Source organism: Aptenodytes forsteri, unplaced genomic scaffold, assembly GCF_000699145.1.
Source record: "Aptenodytes forsteri isolate BGI_AS27 unplaced genomic scaffold, ASM69914v1 Scaffold9, whole genome shotgun sequence".
NCBI lineage: Eukaryota > Metazoa > Chordata > Aves > Sphenisciformes > Spheniscidae > Aptenodytes > Aptenodytes forsteri.
In genome coordinates, this window is record NW_008796217.1 from 801,474 (window position 1) to 813,753 (window position 12,280).

General features: G+C 39.2%; 1 protein-coding gene across 1 annotated transcript in view; it reads right to left on the reverse strand.

The window, feature by feature from the left end:
• Positions 1–9,894, reverse strand: part of ANKRD28 (ankyrin repeat domain 28) — a 130,363-nt gene extending 120,469 nt beyond the window's left edge. Inside the window, exon 1 of the mRNA XM_019474480.1 lies at positions 9,851–9,894. The gene's annotated coding sequence lies outside the window, so the exon portion shown is untranslated. The remainder of the gene's footprint in view (positions 1–9,850) is intronic.
• Between the last annotated feature and the right edge of the window lie 2,386 nt (positions 9,895–12,280).

Genomic DNA, 12,280 nt, shown 5'->3' on the forward strand with positions numbered 1-12,280 from the left:
GCACTGATCCCACCCTCCAGTCCCCTGCTCTAGAGCCCACAGCAGAGACAGGTGACCTGCTCATGAAGCAGCCCCTGAACGACTGCCTAAGATTTTTAGGCAAATATAAAAAAATTTTAAAATGGTGCTGATGAGCAGTTTCAAGAACAAATGTGAAACAGAAGTTGTAACCTGACCTTCACTGAGTCTTCCCTGCTTGCTTCTTAATTAAAAAAAAAAAAAAAAAAAAAAAGGGCCAAGGGCCCTCACTTAAATCTTTCATATTCTTTGTGGTTTAGCTCAAAATACTTAAAGGTATCTTGTACAAACATACAGGTAATATGTAGACAACTTTGTGTGGAGATTGTTAAATGCAATTTTATTACACCCTTATTTTCCAAGGTAATTATTCCCAAGGCATTCTTACAGTCAAAAGACATAGCCTTTTTTTTTTTTTTAAAACCAAGCTTTGTAGTTTTATCATTCGTTTATTCCAGAAGATTAAACCAGTCTCAAATGCATGAATAGCCTCATCCATAACCCACTGAATTAAACAGCTTTGCAGCAGGATCAAAGTGGGAAACAGAATGAAGTGAGAAATAGTCCATCTTGATAAGGTATTCATTAATGGCGATTCAAAATTTTATCTTTTTTAGCTGCTATTAAAAATATTTGCACAACCAATGCACTTATGTTGTGGTGTCCATACAACCATACTAGGTGATATATGCAATATAAAACAAGTTTAACTACTATTTTATATTTCAATTTCCTATAGAGCTGAGATGAAAAATTTTCTTCCGTTACAGAAGACAAATTTATTCTTAGACTGACATGTTTCATTAATTACTATTTATAGAGAAGTGATCAATTACTATTTTAGTTTATTTCAACTTAGCCATTTTTCTATGAGCGTATTTTCTTATTAGGTATTTCCCTACCCCAAGCATCTATCTCTGTGCAGGGAGATAGAGGGATCACTAGTCACAACAGGCATGACTCCAAGCAGTCACTGGATGGTGTCCAAGAATTAGAGCTGCACATGCAGAAGCGTACAAGAGAGCTAAGAAGTTGAAGGGCTTTCTGTCCATACATGTTTCTATGAGGGAAAAGGCTGCAGCAAGTTCAGACTACTTTTGGCATACAGTTTTCAGAACTGGACTACCTGAACATGATCTTATACTTTCACTGTAACCTCCTGAGAAGAGATGGAAAGCAAGAGAAAGTCTTTTTGATGTCATTTTCAGAGCTCCAGTTGTAAAACCATGAGTAGCAGTGCACGTGATCAGCCTAAGGCTGGGGGGAACCCTAAGAAATGCTGCAAGAAAACTGGCACGCAGTTGTCATATGGGAGATGGGAAAAAGCTGATGGTCCTGAAAAGTAGCACATGTGGTGAACAAGTATGTTAGAGAAGTACTTTTCTTGTTTCAGTGTTTTCGTAGTCAGTGTAAGTCAACATGACATGTTATAAACAGAAGCAGACATTCTTAAGACCCTAGGTTCCCTCACAATTAAAGAGGAATTCACAACCACACTCAAACCCAAAAACAATCAGTAACCAGACAAGAAAATTAAGCATGTTGCTGAGTTTCAAAACACATCTGAAGAAGTTTCAGGCCAACAACTTTAAAGTTACTTTCCCAGAGAGAGAGGTCCAAGGCAGATCACACTCAAGTTCCTCCACTAACCTCCCAGCCCCCAAACCAAAGGACACTCACAGAAGACACCTCTTCTGTGATTACAGGACTTTTGTCACAAAGGAAGACATTAGAGTAAGTTTATCTGAGCCAAAACACTCCTTTCGAGTTCCTACTTAGCAGTCATATGCTAACCTACATAATTTGTCTCTCCCTACCCTTTTCACCACTTTGCAGAAGAAAAGAACAAGCGACTGCTTAAGCTCAGCTGCAACCAAATATCAAACCATGGCTTTAGGCAGGAGATTACAAGCCAGTGAGTTTCAATCATTGCTGTTAGAAACTTTACAAATGAAAAAAACCAACCCAAGAAGCAGCATGTCATTAAATTCCATCCTAAAATTATGAAACTCCTACCCTTTCATGAAAATTTACATACTCCACATGACTTTAAAGATCGGGGTTCATTCAGGCAACGTACTTCATTTCTGCCACACACAGACAGTCCTACCCTACACCAGAAATACATGAGCACTCAGTAGTTCTTGTATCTGTATTTCCTTCTCCTATCTGTCAGCTGAAAACGTTGGCCTTCACTGTGGTAGATAATTTCCAAGTCACATAATTAGCACAGTTTTGGCTGTTAATTAACCTCTTAAAAGAAGAACAGAACAAGAAAAACATACCCTAATGTTTCTGCCTGTTCTGAACCTTGCTTGTTACGGGTCATTTTCATTGTTTCTTACCTAGTGAAAAAACAAGTCAGTGCAAATATACACCAAAGCAGTTGCCACCTCACTTCTGCAGCCACACTATACACTATGCAAAGTTAAGAACTTGGCATTCTGAACAGGCATCCTGTGATGATGCATTGCTTCACAGCCACGCTACACGTCACTGCACTCCACACAACAGCAGGTCATGAAATCTTGAGGTCAAGTTACATCATTCCAATGATTCCTCCTCTTTTCTTCAATTATCCGTCCTACTTCTACAAGTCACTTTTCCCAAAAATAAGTGGTGTCAGGCAACACAAGGGAAGTACTAGTGGGCACTGTAGTCATGATATATATTAACAAAAAAAAAAGGGGGTGGGGGGGTTTTGTGAACATGTCTAAAACACGTGTATTTCAGAAGAGGCAATAAGAGCTCCTACAGCTTAGAAGGGCGAACTCTAGCAGACATTTCCGAGATCTTTTCTGCAGGCGCATTCATTCTGTCTTTGGGTTCAGTTAACTGTGGCCGACTGCTGCCACAAGACCGAGCTTCAGGCCTAGAAGATTTATTTCTGCTTGTGGCCATTCAGGAAGCAAAGAGCCGATTTTCTAAAGAACTTATTCCAGAACGACAATTCCAAAATGACTTTGCAACACCTCCAACCAGCATGGAGGAGAGCGCTGCTAATACCGGTATGGCAAGCTTCCAGGGAAAGGGAGCTGAACTTCTCCTCTGACAGTCTCCACAGACACCGCTGGCATTGCTATTCCTCCTGTCATTCGAACAGATACTATTTCTTTGGCTTATGTAAATTCCAGTGAAGAGCTTTATAGAAGGAAACATATCTCACTGCTCCCCCATGTAAGGGGTTGGATGTCGAGACAGGAAACCAGTCCGATACCCTAAATGCTTACGGTATTTTCTACAGCCACTGCAACAGCAAGAGAGCCTTCCAGATGAAGCTTAGGTTGAAATGCAAAGATGTAATCAACAGCTTTTTAACATTCATGCTAGTTTTTCTGCAAAATTCTTCTACTACTTGTGGGCACAGTCACGAACCATGGTACCTCTACTTTGATGCTAGTACTAATTCTTTAGTTATGTATGCAATAAGTTTAATACTTTAACAACTACTAAAGCAGTTCTAACGCATATGCAGAGCATTGCAGGAATTCTATCAACCTTCAGGTGAGGAAACCTCACAACTAATCTGTTCAAATGCAAACTATAGAAAAAAATTGCAATTTTTTTTTAAGTAATTATGGCTTGTTAGATGTTGTGAGTCTTAAAAAAAAAAGCCAATTCACAATGTGCAAAGTTGAAGCCTTTTCAAAAATAAAAGATGTGACTGCATGCAGCTATATTTGTCCTTCCAAGACGACAAATTTGATACACTTGACTCAAAACCATTTTTTGTACCTCTGGGTATAGAAAAACAGTAGAAAGCAATCTTCCCTATATTATTCACAGTGTTAGTTCGAGACTACAGATGCTGGAGAGTCTCCTTCCTGTGCTGTAGAAAGGTGCAGCAGGTAAAAAAAAAGAACCACAGTCTTGACGTCATTGCAAACAGAGCTCCACAGGGTAGCTGGATACCTATTGGTTTTTGGATGATCCTTGACTATGAAGCTCTGAATTTCATCAGAAGAGCTTTGCTGTTCACTGATACTGACAATCTGTGATATCCTAACCATTTCTGTCCTTCTTGTTCTCATTCTAGTGCTTTACAAATCCCTTCTTCACCTTTCTTTTACTCTCATTATGAAGACCTTCTCCTCTCTTGAGCTCCATTTCTTCTGGAGTAGATTGACTATTTACATCCCTGATTGCAGTAATTATAATTTGTTAAACTTATGGTAAAAAGAGTAGACAAATGTCTATAGACAAAACATAAAATGTTACTTATTCTTTACTTAAAAAGTTCTATTTTAATAGACCTCAATCTGTGACTTAAGTAGTCTTAGATAATAATCTTGAAATGGCTGTGTGCTTGTGGATGGCAAGAAACAGAAAACATAACATCATGGGGTAGGACTGGGAGAAATAAATTATGAGCTGGGTGGTTACTAAGGATCAGGAATGATGCAGGACAGTAATGGAATTTGCAACCTTGCAGGTGACAGAGAAGTGAGAAGAGAAAGTGTTCTACAAGTCTTCCTTAATACTGAAAATTATCCCCCAGAATGAAAGAACATTATTAAAAAAAGCAACAGATACAGCAGAGCTGTAAAACAAAATACTGCTCCTGGAACTCAGGAGCAAAGGAAATGAAAACTATCGGGCAGTACCAATACAGGGTTCTAATTTGGCAAGGAGATTGCACAGCAACACAGTATCAAGCATAAGACCTCTTTCTACTGATCCTCATGGTTTAGCAAACATAGCAGGAACTGAACAGAACTCTGCGGTTACAAAGGAATGGAGGCGAGGGGTAGGGAATTCCATTAACGTGCTATTTCTGAAGTGTCCTTGTACCACGACTTGGGATGTTTCACTAATTCAAAACAATGAGTAATAACATAACCAGAAAAATAATGTTAGCATTTTTTTTCCTTCATCTGCTTATTTTATGTGTGCCTTTCCTTCATTTTAACCTATCAACAGTACTTTGTGGGGTGATGCTGGTGAGAGAATGAAGTGTTAGCAGAGGTAGAGAAAAAGTAACAGACACCACACAGATCTGAGGCAGGAAAGAGACATCGAGTGCTCAGGATGAAAATAAAGACTTTGTATAGACTACCTGCCCACTATCATAAGCAATGGACAGAAGAAGCAGATGACCTAAAGATGGGACAGGAGAGAATACCAATTACCCCGAACATTATACAAACCTGAGTCTGCAGCAATGGATTTAAATGACTATACTATGCATTAGTTACAGATTATGTTAGTATATAAATAACTATGGAACTTCCTGAAAGTGTTTTTTTTTCCCCCAGTTCAGCTGTCTATGACTCAAATAGGTCCTTCAGCTATGAGCTAGGTAGATCCTTGGTTGCTTGTACTGCCTGCTGCTGGATGACCAGGTTCCTGAATGGGAGGTTCCACTTCCTCCCTGTTAGAGGTACCAGTATAGATGGAGCTATAAAAATGTAGAGGACAAACAGCAAAATCTTGAAACAAAACATTGAATTCTTCATGACTGCTAGAAATTCTGCAAGCTCTAAAAAGGCTCATTTTGGCCTCAATGCTTTAACTACTGCAATTTCATTCTCATTTTGTCATGCTGACTAGAATCCTTGCTTGTGCCCCCTTCTCTTCCTTCATTAAGGTACGGTTCTATCTTTGCTTTGCCAAAGTAAAAAAAAAAAAAAAAAAAAAATCCAGATGTACCCATGCTTTCTTCTCTGCACTGGATGGAAGTGAAGTACAGGATTTCAGCACAAAGTGAGAGGGAACCTCAAGTATAATTGCATGATTGCAGAATGACCAAGAATAACTTATAAGCAAATGCTCATCAGCTGGAATTAGGAAGGCCGTTAAGTGACAGTTCATTGTTTGAAAGTATGGAAACATTAAACATTTAGGATAGCTTCACAACAGTTCAGAACACAGTCAGAAATAGACTAACCCATGCAAACAGGCAAAGTTATGTACAAAACCTAAACATTCACTAAGTTCTCCTAATATGAGTCAGTTTATGATTAAGATGCCTTCTTTCCTACTCTGGAGCAGGAAAGCTTTTCTCCCCCCATCCCTGTAAATGTAGTTCTGAAGTTTAACAACATAAGTGTAAGCAAAGTGGTTTGTTTTTTTTCTTGTTTTACCCAAAACCGCAGTGTTAGAATAGGCAGACCTTTGCTTTACACTTCTCAAATTCAAATATAGTTTCAGTAATTTAGTGAGAAAAAATATTTAAGTGTTCAGCCTGCCCTAAATAGGCAGGCTTTAGTCATGTAAACAACAATCTACTTACATGGTATTGTTCACTCAATTCACATACATACATTACTGTAGAAATAATCAATGAAAATCTAAGATTATATTCAATTCACAGTAAAGAGCATCTCATTGTTACAGGAGACAAGTCATTAGGTGCTTCAGCTAATAAGTAGTTCCTCAATCTACAAGGATGCTACAGACCAACTATTTTGCCCCTCTTTCACTTGCGTATCACTGCTGGTGCTTTCTCTTTAACCCACCCAGCTGGCTACAAGTCTCATCTGCCTTTCTCTCCCAACTACTCAGTCCCACCACTCTTGCATTAGCTCTAGTTTTTTTTTCTAGCTGAAATGGGTCAGTGCTGTGTAATTCATCAACGCCTGAGCAATTGCAACTGAATTAACATGGTTAAACTGGTATATTCCCACCCCTTGCAAGAGTGCTAGTGTCATTACGAAGGAGAGGAGGAATAATATTCCCTGATATTTCGGTGCTTAAATATTAAGATTCTGTCCTCATCTGCACAAAGGATAGCACCAAGACATCTTATTTCAGATTCATCTTCAAATGCCAGATTAGAACTTGTCCTCCACCCCCAACAATGAAGGAAAACAAAACCCCCAAGAATCAGCACTGTAAGCATGCTCCCAGCACTTAGCGATGGACTGCTTTGTTTATTTTTTTATTGATGTGAAATGTTTTGTGATTCGTATTGTGATACAGGTTATTTAAACACAAACATTATAAATAACTTTGAAATGGTTAGTCACTGTAACTAAGGCAACGAGTCTCCCACTCAATTTCCAGAAATAGGAATAGAGGTAAGAACAAAATATAAAGTTGGCAGGAGCAAGAAAACAAGTGATCAAATATTAATTTGACCTCAGGAAGGCCCAGCTGACTACAGAAAATAAAAGGTACTGCAGCTGAGAAACAAACTAGCTGCTAAAGATGAAGTGAAGGATATGGAATGTATAGTACCAAAGATATTTAATTTCAGTCATCTTATTCCACAACCCATTTCAGTGAATGGAAACAAGGACAGAAATTTGGGAATGTAACAATCCACATCAGACAGCAGATTGCTAGTTCAGAGTCTCAGCAGCTACTAGCTTCCTACAGGAATCATCGACTTTTTTGTGGGTGCTAAGGAAGTCACTTCTTCATAGACAAGCGCACATTTGCCTCATTTTTCCCCCCCTGATACTTGCCTCCAAGTAATCGTCACTAACCTTTGATGCTATCTACATGAATAGACCTTTATACCCTCACAGAAGGCCACTGAGTTAACAGGATCTGCCATAAGGATCTGACTGCAGAATCAAGGCTTGCTTTGTTTCTCCCCCACCTTTTTTTTTTAAAAAAAAAAAAAAAAAAGAAGGAAAAAGAAGTTTATTTTCTTGACTGAGAAGAACTGCTTGTTCACAAGTCAGAAGTTCCAGAGTTATCACCAGGGAATCTGATCCCCCAAAACGAACGTGCCATAGAACCAGGTTCTCTCAACACATTCTAATGGAAGGGCTGGTAATTGCTTTGTATAACAAGATAAATGAGTTCAAGTTACTCAAAGTTTTCCATCAATTAAAGAAACTTATCTTTTCAGTACATTTGAGTTCTTAGCCTGGGAACACAAGAATTAACAGTAAGACTTAAGGTGTCTTGATAAGTATTACAACTTCCTATTTTAGTTACCTTTATACAGTTAAAACAGATTAGATGCAAACTTTAGGAAGAACATGTGATGGAGAATAGAGCACAAAGAGTGGTTCTCAACTTTAACAAGATTCCCGAAAATAATGTTTTTTTAAAGAACAGTAACTTGAAAGTAACTTCTACCCCCCAAAATTAAACACGTATCTCATTAGTCTATGCCTGAACAGAATTTGTAGAGCAATACCACGTAATTCCATTCCCACCATATCCCTCCCTCATCGAACAGCAGCAGCTCCTTTTCATCACCACAGGAGACCATTCCTCCTCTTAGTTTAACAAGGAACTAGTTGGGACATTTATTCTTGGCATGAATTCTAAAAGAATCAAGTCTAACACTGGCAGTAATGAAAATAGCAACCATAGAGGCACTCAGAGCGTTCACTATGACACTGCAAACATTTGTTTAACTGCCAATTGAACAAGATCCATCTTAGCTAAGAGAAAGATATAAATGGCCAATAAAGAAGTCAGTGCTCTCACTGTTCAAGGACTTTCAAGATAAGTAGTCACTCTAATATCCTCATGCAGTTGTTCATACTCCGATCCTTTCCACTCACATCTGACTTCTGAGAATAAATACATTGCCTCAAGCACAGTCTAGCAGTCATACAGAAAAGTCCCGTACAAATTCCTTTCAAATGCCCATTATTATGAGCCCTAAGATTTCCTCCTATTACATATTTAAGATTCAGAGAAAACAGGAAATGCATAATTAAAACTATGATGTACTGAAAGAAAAAAAATGAAGCTTTACCAACTATAATGATGCTGCATCCAATGAGCTTTGCCACAAATTGTTATATAGCTGCAAAATTAAAGAAAAAATTCAGCCAGCTTTGATCAGAGCTTCATGCATGTCAACAAAACTATACTGAAATGTAGGCTTATGCTAACCTAAAAGACAACCTGTAGGCACATACACAGGTAAGGCTTATAACAGAAAAGCAACGAATCCCTCGGTTGTTAGGCAATCCAAATTTCCCCTACCCACTAAGAAAAATTAGGCTGTCAATTACTCCTTAGGTGTAAGAGAGACTAACTCGCAACCCTTTAAAGCAAGAATTTACCTGTTCTGGGAAACAGTTAATGTACCTAGAAACTATGACTGAATAGCAAAAAACCAGAAGACACTTAGCCTTTCACAGTTAGCTATGAAGAGTTGAGAGGGCTTTTATACAGGAGACCAAGGCATACCATTATGGAGACACACAAGCAAGTTACTCCTTTTTCTTCCCCCACCCCACACCTTCCCCTCCAAACAAAAAAAAAGGCCTGATAAAACATCAGTGAACCTTGACCTAAACTCTGCTTTCACTGCAGTTTCAGAGTAGCACAGTGTTTCAGGAAGAAACAAACTTTTATAGCCTCCGTCTCACTTGGCATTTTAGTAGTTAAAGCAGCTTCTCATCTAGAAGAACCTGGTATGCAAGCACTGATCTATGGAGACAGTATGAAGGCAAACTGGAGAGCAAATACCTTACTCATAAGGTACACTTACTATATTTTTCATCTCCACCTTGAATGGCTTAACTTTCAGTGACAGAATTTGCAGATTTGCTTTCTCTGTTTTTAAACATGTCTAACTTTGCACAACAAACGAAGAGCAACGAGAACAATCTACAGCTTCTAACTTGACACTTGAATGATTGCTCTTTCTATCCCAGAGTTAAAGTTTGCTATTGTGCATTACAGGTATCAACTTCGCTCAATATAGTTCAATTTAGCTTCAAATGCAATTTTTGCAAATATGGCTTATGGGTTTGTTTGATACCTAATATACTTTGAAAACAAACTTAAGTCACTTCTGAAAGTGCAATGTACACCCTGAATTATTTCAAAACTTTGAAAGATATTCCTACCTCGTAGGATTGCAAAGCAGTAAAGCTCAAGCAGTGTTAACACAAATTTGTAGAGAATGTACCTGCTGGCTGCTTGTTGAACCCAAGGAAAGGCCTACTCTTCTCAGTGCATGGAAAACCTTTATTCTGAAAGTTAAACATATCAAATCAGCCTCCAAAGACAACCAAATATTTGAGCTTCACAAACACATTAAGCATCTGTAGGATCAAAGTTTTGTTTATCAGTGTACTAAGTAAATTAAATCAACTGCAAGCGGAACTGGGATTTCACCCTCTGAGCTCAACTAAGAGCATCAGAGCAGAATTTCTCACCTCATTGTAAGTTCTCAAGTGCTGCTTTTATGCCAGCTTGCAGTAACTTGAAAAACTAAACTAAACCAAGTGTAAGAAAATATCAAGCTGCTTGTATGCCGTAAGTCTGCCTCTCCTTAGCGTAATTCTGACGCTTAAATCAGTAACGCAGAGCCCTTCTATATTATCAAAGAACAAAATCAACAGGTTTATGTTGATTTGGGAAAAAAATAATCTTGAGAACTACATTAAAGTAATACTTTATTTAGTAGAATTTTTGTCCCAAAAGTTATTAATCTGTCTGACTGTTGTAGAAGGAAATTAGCAAACCGCTTCCCTCCGTCACACTAGCTGAACAGTACAAACAACAGAGCAGCCTTTGCGCTCCCCCATGAAACACAGCCACCACTGAAGGAAGACAGACTCACTATAGGGACTACAAACACACATGACAATTTACTTTGTTCTGAATGAACACATCACTATGAAGCAAAGTATATGGTTCATGCAAACAAGAAGCCCATTTCATGAAATACTGAAGATAAACACCTCTACTTTCATATTGGACCATGGGCTGGTTTTTATAACGAGCCGGTGGTGTTATAATCTTAGCGTAGCATCTAGTCCTGAAGTCAAGACATTTTGCAGCATACTGCACAACAACACTGACCTGGAGGAATTCTCTGTAATTAGCAAAACAGAGATATCCCATGTTAATATGATTCCTCGTGATTTCTGGCATTCTTAAAGAACGCAATTTTAACAGAATTTAGTTTGTAGTAACCGATTTATCAAGCGACTGACACTTATCCAGCAGAAATACAGCTGCTGCTAAAAATCACTCCCTCTGCAAAAGTCTCTTCAAAACCATCACTCCCCTCCCTCCCTCCCTGCCCCCTTTCCCTGGCCCTACCAACCCCCTTTTAAGTGAAAGAATACTTCAATTCCCAGTGTGTCAGTGCACCTTTACAGATCCATGAAGCCTCTCAAAAAATCCACCTCATACTTCTGGGTTAAAACTTGCATTACGATAGAAGCCGAAAGCGTCACATGCATTACTATGTCAGACCAGTGGTCCCACATAGTCCAGTACTTCACCTCAGCCACCAGTCAACAGGAGGATCCTTCCCAGAAGAAAAGTTCTGAACTACAGTACTTTCATGTTAACATAATCACGATGGCTTTTTTGCAAGTTATTTCACAATGATTACTTGCAGAAGAGTTGTATTTCTTGATTTTAACAGAAGGGCTTATTTAAAAGAGATGATGAACAAGTGTTCATTTCTGTGGAGAGCCTCCCATAGAAGAACAGTAATGAAGCCTAAAAAGAAGCCTAACTCAAAGACACTAAGTGTATTTCGGGTCCACAATCGTTCCTCATTCATAGATGAATGAAGTTCTAAAAAAGTATGAGACTTCACTAAGTTTACATCCAATACAGCAGAACATAAAGATCCCAGCCCCATACTGCTAAACATTTTTTAGAACAAAATCCCAAGGGACCGTGGAACCTAAGCGTAAAAAGACAGAGGTATATGCAGACTGATGAAAGGACTAGCAGGTAACGATGAGCTGATACCGATCAGCATAATAAACGGACACAGGATACCAGTTGCCTAACCACTGCCAAGTTTCTAGGTGTTTTTTTCTGTGGGGCTTTTTTTTGGGGGGGGGTGGGGTCTCCAAGCAGTACAGTCTTAAGGAAGAGTATCGAGGAGACCAACAGCAGGGTGTATGAGTTTTTACAGAGAATGTGGTCTAACGCACATAAAACCACGAGAAAATATGTTTTCTAGCAAGCATCTTTACACGCAGCAAACTGGCAGAGCAGACCCTCCCACCTTTGTATCTTGCTACTGCACAGGAGACAATAGGTAGGACAGGGGAGACACCAGAAAAGGACAGAGCAGCAAAGACAAGTATTTTTCACAAGCTGGGATGGAAACCGAAGAGTCTAGCAAACAAAGAAGGGTGTGATGTGATGAAGCAACACACCACTAAAGGCACGAAAAACCTTCTGGTTTTCAGAAGGGGGGCACGGACTCGGGGAAGGTATGTCAAGACCACGGAGAAGAAAGATACAGCAGTCAAACAAAAGATTCTAAAGGCCTGAAAGGGAAAGGTGGTGCGCGAAGGGACGAGCAGGCAGCTCTCGGGCACGTGAAACAGCGAACGGCAGCACTGCCTCCGTCCGGGTCCGG